Raw genomic sequence first — 12,957 nt, 5'->3', positions numbered from 1 at the left:
CCCCTGCACCCTGACACCTCCATTTGTGTCCATGCGTGTAGGAGGCCGAGCCACCGGAGCTCTGCAGCAGCTTCCGTAGAAGCTGTTCGAGTCCCTCGCGACCATGCACCACTCGGAGAGGAGCTCCCAGTCCTCCACCACGACGTGCCTCCTCGAGCCCCTTCCAAGGTCGTCGTACCCTGCACCCCTCCCCTCTGCTCTCCATCCCTTCTCTTTTTCCTGCATCTCTGCCTCTCCTTCTCTCTCTCCCTCTCTCTCACCTCGGTTCTCTCTCTCTCCTTGTCTAGCAGGAGCAGCCCCAGACCCGCCATGGCCATATGTGACGTGCTCCAAGCTCTCCTGCCCATGGAGCTCACCATCGACGCCTCCCCGCCTCAGATCCGGGTGCGATTGACCGGATCCGGCACCACCATGTCCCTGCCGGACCTGGGCCCCTTCGACCTGCGCCTCCCCGCGAGCCAGGTTGCCTTCCGCGAGCGCTGTCGCGTGCACAACCAAGTTGACCCGGTGCTTCTTCAGATTCAGATGTGTTGTTTTTTCAGTTTTATTCAGTTAGCGTCAGGGTATGTTCATCTACTGCGAAACCCAGTTTAAAGCATAGCTGCTTCGTAGCCTGGTTGGTCAGTGCGCTCGCCCATTACCATGGAGGTCTTTGGTTCGAGTCCCACATATCACAATAATCTGCCCCTTTTTCTGCTTCTTTGCACCGTGCGTAGGGAGGTTCTTCAGATGTATTTGCTCCTCCTCTCACCAGAAGTGCCGCAGCAGTGCACTGGCATGTGCCGTGTGCTGAGAACCAGGAGATCCAGGGATCAAGTCCCAACGGATCCATATTTATTTTCATGTTTTTGTCTTGCAGTTTTTCTCCTTTAGCTTAGGGTTCACATAAGTTTAGTCTGGTAGTTTGTCACTAGCACATGTCTAGCCAAGTTGGCTAGTGCATGCAATTTGCATTCCTGGGTTCTAGGTATCGAAACCCATGCTACCCAATATATTTTTCGCCATGTTTTTTTCCCTTTGTTGCACTCACCCACACACTTAGCACCATGGGCCGAATTAGCATTGGACCTCAGTGTGTTCAGGGATTCGGCCGAGTGCCTTCGATGTTTTTTTTCCTTTTGCTCTTTGGCACATTTGGCAGTTTTGTATACTTTTTGTTGTGGTTCTTATGTTTTAAATGCTCACGTCAAATGAAACATGTTTTATATGCATTGCTTAGATTTTTTTTTGTAGTTTTATTAACCTTTTCTCTCTTGCGCTTAAAGTGGTTAACTTGCTATTTTTCTTTTGTTTTGCTCTAGTGCCATGCTAAAACGGTTTAGGACGCAACTATTTTTCCGTAGCTCCGTTGGAGTTGTGCCATATTTGTAAATGGACCAGCACGTCGCGTAGCATTACGTGAACCTATTTGTTTTGCTGTTTAACAACTAATTAAATGTGTTAACTCAGATCTGAACAGAATTGTAAATTAACATGTGAGGTCGTCTCGGAGGTGCTATATGTCATTTCCGATCTCATTTAAAATGCCTAGATAAGTAGTTTAATTACGCTTCACCTCTTGCCATGTTTAACCAAATTTAATATTGTCGTATATCTAATCGGGATAGAACTAAATAAATAAACGTGGAGTTTCGTCAATATGCAACTCGTTGCATATTGAACTTCACTTAATGTGTAGTGTTTGTTTGTGTGAATTGTCATGCCGTGACTTGCATGTGTTCAGCTGCTCATGCATCATTTGTATTGTGCTTCGTGTGGTGAATTCCGTGTGTTGATTTGTGTTTCCGGATTGCTTCGTCTCGATAGAGTTCCGCAGCGTGCCGGATTGTGAGGACCCGTTCGACTACGTCGGTTCGTCTGCTTCACGGAGGCATTCTTCTTCCAAGCGGGATCTCAGGCAAGATGACCATTTCCCCAGATACCATTACTATCATTGCCATGCTAGTTTTATCGTTTCTATCATTTATGTCTTGTTGCCTACAACATGTTAAATATCAGCCTCTCAACAATGCCATGAAAACCTTCAACCTGTTCAACCTAGCAAACCACTGATTGGCTATGTTACCGCTTGCTTAACCCTGTTGATAGCGTTGCTAGTTGCAGGTGCATTGCTTCCATGTGAAAGCATGGGTTCCTTGTTATATCACCCTATTAAATGCTATTTAATTTAATGCACCTATATACTTGGTAAAAGGTGGAAGGCTCGGCCTTTCTAGCCTGGTGTTTTGTTCCACCTTTGCCCCCTTAGTTTCCAGTTACCGGTGTTATGTTCCATAAATGAGCGCTCCTAACACGATCGGGGTTGTTATGGGAACCCCCTTGATAATTCGTTTTAGATTAAAGCTGGCCTGGCAAGGCCCAACATTGGTACTACATTTGCCTAATCACCTAATAAAATTGCATAGGGACTTTCCGGACCCCGAGGATAATTTAATCAACCCCTCGGCCAGTGCTCCTCATGAGTGTTGGCCCCACCTGAGCGATGTCCGGCGCCCCTCTGGTCACCCGGAGGTTTAGCGATCCCGACGTCTAGCAAGGATGGTACGCGACATGTCGGGATCGTCGACATGTCGGGCGGCCTTGCTGGATTAGTTTTACCTTTGGCGAAATATCTTGTGCATCGGGATTCCGGTGATGCTTTGGGTAATCTCAGAGTTGAGGTTTTCCACTAGGGAATCCGACGAGATTGCGAGCTTCGTGATTGAGGATTTCTATGCGGCTTGTGGTAATTTGTGATGGACTAGTTGGAGCACCCCTGCAGGGTTAAATCTTTCGGAAAGCCGTTCCCGCGGTTTGTGGCAACGTGGAAGCTTTGTTTAACACTGGTTCTAGATAACTTGAAGTTAACTTAATTAAAACTTGAAGTTAACTTAGCCGTTGCTGCAACCTCACCACTTAACCATACCTCACCCATTAAGCTTTGCTAGTCTTGATACCTTTGGAAATGAGATTGCTGAGTCCCCTGTGGCTCACAGATTACTACAACGCCAGTTGCAGGTACAGGTAAAGGTTACTTGACGCGAGCGCATTGATAGTTCATTTGGAGTTGCTTCTTCTACTTCTTCTTCATCGATCTAGGATGGGTTCCAGGCCGGCAGCCTCGGATAGCAAGGATGGACGTCGTTCTTATTTTCTAGTTTGTCTTCATCCGTAGTCGGACCCTTCTCTTACTCTTGATGTTTATGTAATGTACTGATGTGACTCTGATGTAGCTTGTGGCGAGTGTAAGCCAATTCTATATGTATATATATCTCCTTTTCAGTACATGTACTTGTAACGATATCCATTCTTGCGACACGACGACATGCGCTTCTATCCCTGGCGAGGCCTTCGTGCCAAATTGAGGATAGGGTCGCATCTTGGGCGTGACACTTTTGTTCCTGAGGACATGGGATAAGTCTTTCTATGAGTAGTCATGTGAATTTGGCATTCGTTCCGTAATTTGATATGTTGTATGTTGTTTTTCCTCTAGTGGTGTTATGTGAACGTCGACTACATAACACTTCACCATTATTTGGGCCTAGAGGAAGGCATTGGGAAGTAGTAAGTAGATGATGGGTTGCTAGAGTGACAGAAGCTTAAACCCTAGTCTATGAGTTGCTTCATAAGGGGCTGATTTGGATCCACTAGTTTAATGCTATGGTTAGACTTTGTCTTAATTTTTCTTTCGTAGTTGCGGACGCTTGCGAGAGGGATTAATCATAAGTGGGATGCTTGTCCAAGTAAGGGCAGTACCCAAGCGCCGGTCCACCCACATATCAAACTATCAAATTAACGAACGCGAGTCATATGAACATGATGAAAACTAGCTTGACAGAATTTCCCATGTGTCCTCGGGAGCGTTTTTCCTCCTATAAGACTTTGTCCAGGCTTGTCCCTTGCTACAAAAGGGATTGGGCCACTTTTCTGCACCATTGCTACTTTTGTTACTTGTTGCTTGCTCTGAATCATCTCACCACACAATCACATGTTACCGACAATTTCAGTGCCTCCAGATTTTACCTTGCTGAAAACCACTTGTCAGATCCTTCTGCTCCTCGTTGGGTTCGACACTCTAACTTATCGAAAGGACTACGATTGATCCCATATACTTGTGGATCATCAAAGACTAGCATCTTCAGGGGTCTTACAGCAATAGACGAGAGTAGAACAGGTAACACAATTAATAGTCATATTGTTATAGCAATATTAATATGAGGTCACGCCCACAGATCCTCCCTCGACTCCCTGCGAGGAAGCGATGTCACATCCCTGACCCCTTAAGCAAGTTAGTCTTGTTCTCATGTCTTCTTTGCATTGTATCCAAGAATTTATCAACAAGAACAAGAAAGTGGCAAAGGAAAAACTCAAAACCCTAGCCATTACTTTAAATAAAGGAAATCTCAAACTAGTCAAAATCAATGAATCCAAAATGGCCTCAAGAAATGTTCAAACTTTCTGTTAAATCATGAAAGTAAATGAGCAATGAAGAAAACATTTTTCTTGACACTTTAAGCATTTTAAATAAGTGCAAAAAGCTACTGGTTTCAAATTTTAAATTTGAAATCAGAAACTTTAAATTTTCAAAAATACTGAAAACTTTGGAAATAGTTGGAAATATTCCAACTAATATTCTAGGGTGCTTAACATAGTTTTTACTTTTTGTTTGGGAGTTGAAATAAATAGAAAATCAGTGATATAGCAAAACAGAAACAAAAACTGAAAAAAAGGGAAAAGAGTTATCTGTCGCCTATAGCCTCGCCCAGCCCATCTAAGCCCTGTCGTCTTCCTCCCGCCAATAGGCAGCAGGAGGTGGCCGCCGCGTTCTCCGGCGCGGCCACGCACCTGTGCGCCTGCCTGGTCGCCGTCTCGCGCTGGCAAGGCCGGGGATAAGCTCCCCGAGACCGCCCCTATCCATTCCCAGCGCCAGATCCTCCCCCTCCTCTCGGATCTCTCCTCCCCCTTCTGCCACCATTGGAGCCGAGCAAAGCTCGAGCTGCCCGTGCCCCTAGCCATAGGATCCCCTCTCAGAGCACGCCGTTAGCTCCGCCTCGTCGGTCTGGTCCTCCCTGCAGAAGCCGAAGCCACCCCGAGCCCTGCAACGCCCACGACACCGTCGCCTTCAACCTTCGGCCGCCGGCGAGCTCTACTCGATTCGTCGCCCCCAGGCCTTCCCTGAGCCGTCTAAGCCCTGCTCTGCACTCCCCGTGAGCATGCGGTCATTTCCCCTAAGTTTTCCCCGTCGATCCCCTCCTCTAGCCCTAGTTTCACCGGAGCCCGACGAGGACCGCCGCTGCAGCTCGTCGCCGGTAACCCTTCGGTGAGGTTATGGTCCGTCTGAGGCTACCAACAGCCTCAGGACGTTGTGTAGATGCGATAGGTGCCCAACCCCGAGCGTTTTGACCCCGTATCCGATGGCTTCGACGATGGACGAACTTGGTCGCCGCCAAGCTCGTCGCCGGCGTTGATTCCGGCCACCCCAGCCCCTGGGGCTTGTCCCATTGTGCGCGCCATCGAGTGGCCATTCCTCCCATGGTCTCAGCCGTGCGTTTGGCCCTCTGTGCGCCATTTCCGAGCACCCCCGAGGTTCTGGTGCTCGCCGGAGGCTCCCCGCCGGCGAGGACGACCTCGCCGCCGGTGGATCTCGGCTGGCCTGAGCCACTGACTGGTGGGGCCAGCCTCTGGCACGTTTAAAGTTAATAAAAATAAATCAAATAAGTTAATCAGTCACTGACATGTGGGTCCAGTAATGTTAATCGGTTAATTAAGTCTAAACTTAATCTAAAATTGACCAGAGAGACTAACCAGTGGGTTCCACTGGTCAGGTTTGACTTCCAACGGCCAGATGGACCTGCTGATGTCATGCTGATGCAATAAAAGTATTTTCCAGTATAAAAATAATTCTAGAAATGTTTAAAACTTCAAAAATTCATAGAAATTAATCTGTAACTCCAATGAAAATAATTTATATATGAAAAAGTATCAAAAAAATTCAAGGAATCTGAATATGCTATTTTCATTCATGTTTGAAAAAGTTACAGAACCCAAACATGTAGATTAATGAATAAGCCAATTCTTATAAATACTTTATAAAAGGAATTTGGAAAATATTCAAATTTCATCATGAATGACATGATCATACACTGTCCTAACTACAAATCAGTACCCTAACATGACATCTCATGCATGTTAACATCAAGTTGATCTGAGCATTAGGTCGAATCAATTAAATCAGTATTCGAGAATACCTCGTTTGAATTAATATTTAAAGGTGATTCAAATCATTTTCAAACCTAACACATGCTGATTATAATAGTTTGTCACCTTGCATTCTCATGCCATGCTCATGCATCATCTTGTTTGCATATGATTGTTGTTGATTGTTGCCATTCATTTCGGTAGGCTCCGGACCCTCGGATTCCACCGAATATCCGTCCGACGGATATTGTCCCTCCTCTGAGCAACAAGGCAAGCAACCCTTTTGATCATCCCGATATTTCCCATGCTCTTGCTCCTGCGCTTATTTATTGCATTAGGATCAAATGCTTCAACTGCTTTTGCCACGTTAGTTGAACCCACTTCCTTTGCATGACCTAACCTTGTCACGGTAAATAGTCGAACCTTGCAACCTAGCATACCTGATAGTTGCTTGAGCTATGTTGTACCTTATCCTGCTATGCATGCTATGCTTAGAGTTGTGTATGGTCTGTCATCTGGGAGATGAACAGAATTGTGAGAATGTGTTCGGTAAGCAAAGGTTGTGTTTTGAACCTGATTGGTAAAGGTACCGGTGAAAGGCTGTGTAGGAGTACATGGCGGGTTGTTTCATTGGAACCGTCCATGGGAACTGAGTTCCGTGTATGTAATCCAAGACTAGATACTACCACATGCTGGGCCCTGAAATATGACCCCGCTCGGCCTATTAATCGCTTAGTACTCGGTCCAGGAGTTGCAAGTAGTTTCTGGTGTTTATAGTAATGCTGGAGGCCGTGCATGGTGCTGACCTGGGAGGTGGGCCGTGATGCGGTATGCAGTGGCACGGTGTACCAAGTGGCACCCGGATGGTGGGCTTGGGAACCCTGCGCACATCGTTTGAGGTCGTGGCGAAAACCTCGGCCGGACTTCCGTACGGGTTACTCTCAGATAGGCGATAAACCTAGACTAGGTACTAGTGTGGTTAACGGTCGTGGCCGACTCCCTCGCTGGGCTTCCGCTTGAAGGTTGCCGAGGTGCATGACGTGCACATGGCGATAAGTGGCGAGAGCGTGTGTGACGAAGTACACCCCTGCAGGGTTATGATCTATTCGAATAGCCGCGTCCGCGGATATGGACTACTTGGAGACATATGTTGTTCATAGATAACTTAAATGGCTACTCATAAAATTGCCAAGATAAGCGTGAGTGTCGTGGACGGCATTTCCGTACGGAGACGGAATGATTCCACGATAGTGTATTGTTGTGGTGTTAGTGGACTCGTGTGCGAGAAGTCAAGTTGTCAAAATTATTTAAAAATGCAAGTTGTCTAGCCACGAGTCAAATGCCGGCTTTCCGCATGAAACCCCACAATACCTTTTGATACCTTGCATGAGTAATTAGTTATCCTAAAGTCTTGCTGAGTACCTTCATACTCATGTTTGCTTAATAAATGTTGCAGAGGTTGCTAATGACCCTAATGGAGGGTTTTTCGTAGACATCGACGACGACGAGTAGCTGGTGTCCCAGCTACGATCTGGCCCTACGTTGGATCTGTAGTATAGTCAGGCCATGTGCCTTCTAGTTGCCCTGTCTGTACTCAGACAGTTTAAACTCTTCCGCTGGCTTGTAATTGAATGACTGCTATTATGGGTCGTGAGACCCTTAATGTGTAATATTATGTGTGTGGCTCTTCCGAGCCTCTTAAATAAAGCTTGTATGTTTATGGTTATGTTGTGATGCCATCGATGTATCTATACATATCGGTATGCCATGCGTACGTGTGTCGTGCTGGATATGTATGGGGTTCGATTACCTAGTCGTGAACTTTAGTAGCACTCCTTACAAGGAAATGCCCCTTTGTGATCCAATGGGCCTTGGTAGTTCGCTACTGCTCCGGACACATTGATTGACCGGCATGTGTCCTTCTTAGTTGCTGTGTCTGTCCCCTCTGGGGAAATGTCACGTGATGTAATGGAGTCCTTGTAGCTCGCTACGACTCGTCTACATTCGCTGATGACCGACACCTGCTTTGTTGGGTCATGTATGTCTGTCCTTGTACGGTACTGCCACTTTGATTTATGACTAGACATGTCGATCCGGGTTCTTTGACATTGGAATGCTAGCGACACTATTGCATACGTGAGTCAAAAGACGCAAACGGTCCCGGCTAAGGTAAGGCTACAGCCGTGGAGTTAACCGTGCGTGAGACCGCAAAGGGATGCGATGTGTTACAGGCTGGATTCCTATGGCCTAGGATCGGGGTCCCGACAGCGTTGGTATCAGAGCCTGACTGACTGTAGGATTACTAAGCCAAACTGGTCGAAGTTGAGTCTAGAATTGCTTTAGTTATATATAAGGGAATTGTTTGTGGAAGGGAACCTAAGACTCTTGATCTCTTCTCAAGTTATTCTATTCTGGTCATCCTCGTCTTTTCTGCGGGAATTAAGGACTAGGTTACTCATCTTCTCCTAGGCTCGTGTTTCTGATTGGTAGATTATAGAACTACGGGTCGAGAGATATTGGGTTTCTGTCATTCCTAGGAAAAAGGAAGTAAGTTTGATGATGAGAGAGTTGAACTTGACAGTTGAGTGGTTACGCTATTCCATTTTGGGTTGTCTCAAAATTTGTTTTTGAACATTTACAGCCGTTATGCTGCCCAATTTTGCATTTAGAGCTCTAATGCTTTTGCATTATTCTCTATTTACAGATGCCTGGCCGTCCTTCTCGTCAGGTGGTACGTCTGACCCGATGCATTGATGTACCGGGTCATACGGCCATGCTAGTCAGGGTGATGTTGGTGTGCGGTTACCGCTGGTACCCCGAGTACACAGTGGAGGAACAGTACCGATACTTCAACCAGAGCCAGTACATCTGCACTGTTAGGGTATTTCCAGACTACCCTGGAGCTGAGAAGCCAATCCATTGGTCCTATGGGTTGGGAGTCACTGTTGACATGGCAGTACAGGATGCTGCCTATTCAATGCTGACCATTATGAGAGCGAGACATGCACTGCTGCAGAATTCAGAGTTCTGCTATGTTCCGGCCTCTCGGCCTGGTGAAGAGGGATACCTCAGTGGAGTCTATTTTGATTCTTCTATGGAGGATCCACTACTGCAGTCCACTGTTGAGATGCTAGAGAACAGAGACAGGGATGCTCGTGCTCTCCGCATGGAGCTTTATGCTACCCGTGCCCGCCTGTGGACGGCTTTGACGCAGCTGGCACCGGTAGTCCAGACAGGGTATGGAGATACGGAGATGTTGAACCCTGTTAGGACCCATCTTCTAGCTCACGTTGACTGGCCAGCTATAGGAGGAGTCACACCTCTTCGGGGACCCCTCTTACCACCAGTCAGGGGACCAAGGCCACATCCGTGTCCTTATGGATCCCAGGGATCTCAGGCTAGAGTGTTTCCTGATCCGCAGGTTGAGCTTCCAGGTCATGGAGGTAATCTCTATGAGATGTTCTATGCGGATGCCTGAGCTGTGAGCGAAAGGATAGCATGGTAGTAGCCGTACGTTCACAGTTCTGCGCGACTTGTGAAGTATGTATGTAATGTGAAATGAATTCCGGTTATAGGCAGCTTGTAAGCCTCTGATGAGTAGTTTCACAATTCCAGTAGTTTTCTCTTCGAGTAAGTTTGTACTGAACCATGTAAGGGTGTGTATGAACCATGGTGTATACATAGCAGTTGCTCGTTACCATGCTGTTCGGATATTCATTTCCGCATTCCGTGTGTTCAGTACATTCTTAATCCATAGCTAGTACTGATATGATTTTGGTCTAAGCTATGAGTTTGTTTGTCAGGATGGTGTTCACCAGGTTGAACCGTGCCCCTGGTCATGAGCAAGGCGAGGGTAGTCAAGCGTCGCAGGAAGACCTACCTCACCCGCCCTCTTTGGCGGAAGTGATGCTTGAGGCAGAGAGAAACAAAAGGGAGACCAACCGTCTGCTAGAGAGTATTGAGCAGAATACGGCTCGACAGCCTAGGAATGCCGCAGTGTCCCTCAATGACTTTGTGAAGCTGAATCCTCCAAAGTTTCATCATTCCGTCGATCCCCTCGACGCTGATCACTGGCTGTGCAGCATCTCACCCAAGATTCGCTCTGCGAATGTGTCTGAGGCCGACAAGGTGACCTTTGCGACATATTTCCTGGAGGGACCCGCCAATCTGTGGTGGGACAACTTTGAAGCTATGCGTCCCGCTGAACCAGTAGCCACATGGGCAGACTTCAGTGCAGCTTTTCGTCTGCACCATATTCCAGAGGGCCTGATGGACAGAAAGAGAGAGGAATTATGTGCCTTCACTCAGGGGAAGTTGTCTGTGGATGCCTATAGCCGCGAGTTCGGTAATCTCGCCCGCTATGCAACAGAGGAGGTGTCTACCGACGCCAAGAAGCAAGCAAGATTCCGTAAGGGTCTGAGCCCTGAGCTCCGTCGTGACCTGCGCCTCCATGAGTGTGCAAGCTTTCAAGCCCTGGTCAACAAGGCGGTCAGTGCCGAGACTGGTCATACTGACTTCGAAGCCACAAGGAAGCACTCCCGTGACTTTGGCTCATCTTCTGGTTCCGCGTTTCCAAAACGCCGGCTGTGGGTTCCGAACAGTTCCCTGCCGCCAAGATACACTCCGAGGCCATCGTACGTGGCGCCTCAGACGAATCAGGCCAACCCTCCAACAAAAGCTTATGGTGGTCCAGCTAGCAATGCTGCACCACGTGCCAACCAAGTGATATGCTACAAGTGTGGAGAACCAGGGCACTATTCCCGTGAGTGTCCTCAGAATGTGGGTGCCAAGCAACCCGGAAAGTCCGCCGGGCAGGCCAAGTCGGGCAAAGCTTACTATGTGAAGCCAACTCCTGCACGTGGTCGTGTGAACTATGTGTCAGCAGAAGAAACTGCAGAGGATCCCTACTTCATGCTGGGTATGCTTCTTGTTAATCATCACCCAGCGTCCGTTCTCTTTGACACTGGGTCTTCTCATTCCTTCATTTCAGAAAGTTATGCACAGTTGCATAAATGTCTTTTTGTGATATGCCAATCCTATTGGTTGTCCAAACCCCTGGTAGTAAATGGCAAACCTCTAGGATAACCTATGACAATGAAATTCTAGTAGATAGGCTAGTTTTTCTAGCCTCATTGATAGCATTGAAATCTTCGGATATTAATATCATCTTGGGCATGGACTGGATGTTAGCTCACTATGCCAAGATTGATACTCATTCTACAAATGTCCAGCTTACCCATCCCTCGGGTGAGATAGTAAATGTCTCTACTCGAGTTGCCAAATGCCAACTCTATTCTTTGAATGCCAACCCTCTTCCAGAACTTGAAGACATTCCGATAGTCCGTGACTTCCCGGATGTTTTTCCAGAGGAACTGCCAGGAATTCCACCTGACAGAGATGTAGAGTTCGTGATAGATCTTGTTCCGGGAACTGTCCCAATAGCCAGAAGACCATATAAGATGGCACCCTTGGAGCTAGCCGAACTTAAGAAGCAACTAGATGAGGTCTTGAACAAAGGTTTCATTCATCCTAGCTCTTCTCCTTGGGCTTGTCCCGTCCTCTTCGTCAAGAAGAAAGACGGAACGGATCGGATGGTTGTAGATTATCGACCAGTTAATCTGGTCACCATAAAGAACAAGTATCCGCTCCCCAGGATCAACGATCTGTACAATCAGCTCGCTGGATCCTCAGTCTTCTCCAAAATGGATTTGAGGTTGGGATACCATCAAATCAAGATCAAGAACGGGGACATTCCATAAACGGCTTTTGTTACTCGTTATGGCCAATATGAGTACACCATCATGTCCTTCAGTTTAACCAATGCCCCAGCCACCTTCTCTCGACTGATGAATTCAATCTTCATGGAGTATTTGGATAAATTCGTCGTGGTATACCTCGATGATATTCTCATCTACTCGAAGAACGAACAAGAACATGTCGAGCATCTAAGGCTGGTATTGATGAAACTTCGAGAGCATCGCCTTTATGCCAAGTTTTCAAAATGTGAATTATGGTTACCAGAAGTGACCTATCTAGGACACGTAATCTCTGGTAAGGGTATTGCTGTCAATCCCGAGAGAGTTCAAGCTGTCCTTGATTGGACTCAACCTGAATCGGTTAAGCAAGTTAGGAGTTTTCTTGGTCTAGCGAGCTATTGTCGCCGCTTTGTCGAGAATTTCTCCAAGGTTGCAAAGCCTCTGACTGAACTCCTCAAGAAGGATAAAAAGTTCGAGTGGACACCACAGTGTGAGCATAGTTTTCAGGAACTGAAAAGACGCCTGACTTCCGCACCTGTGTTGCTACCACCAGATTTTTCTAAGGACTTTATTATCTATTGCGACGCCTCGCGACAAGGATTAGGTTGCATTCTCATGCAAGATCGTCATGTGATCGCATACGCATCTCGACAGTTGCGTCCACATGAGGATAATTATCCCACACATGACCTTGAGCTTGCAGCTGTGGTCCATGCACTAAAAACCTGGCGACATTACCTTCTGGGTAATCGTTGCGAAATATTCACTGATCACCAAAGTCTGAAATATATCTTCACCCAGCCGGATTTGAATCTCAGGCAAAGACGGTGGGTTGAGTTGATCTCGGATTACGACTTGGGGATAACTTACACCCCGGGGAAGGCCAATGTTATGGCCGATGCACTAAGTCGTAAATCTTATTGTAACAATTTGATGCTACAACAAGGTCAACCACGCCTCCATGAGGACTTTCGGAAGTTGAATCTTCATATTGTTCCTCAAGGATTCCTTTCTACCCTGGTGG

This window comes from Hordeum vulgare, chromosome 5H, assembly GCF_904849725.1.
Source record: "Hordeum vulgare subsp. vulgare chromosome 5H, MorexV3_pseudomolecules_assembly, whole genome shotgun sequence".
NCBI classification, from domain to species: domain Eukaryota; kingdom Viridiplantae; phylum Streptophyta; class Magnoliopsida; order Poales; family Poaceae; genus Hordeum; species Hordeum vulgare.
Note: the sequence above shows the minus strand (reverse complement) of the source record.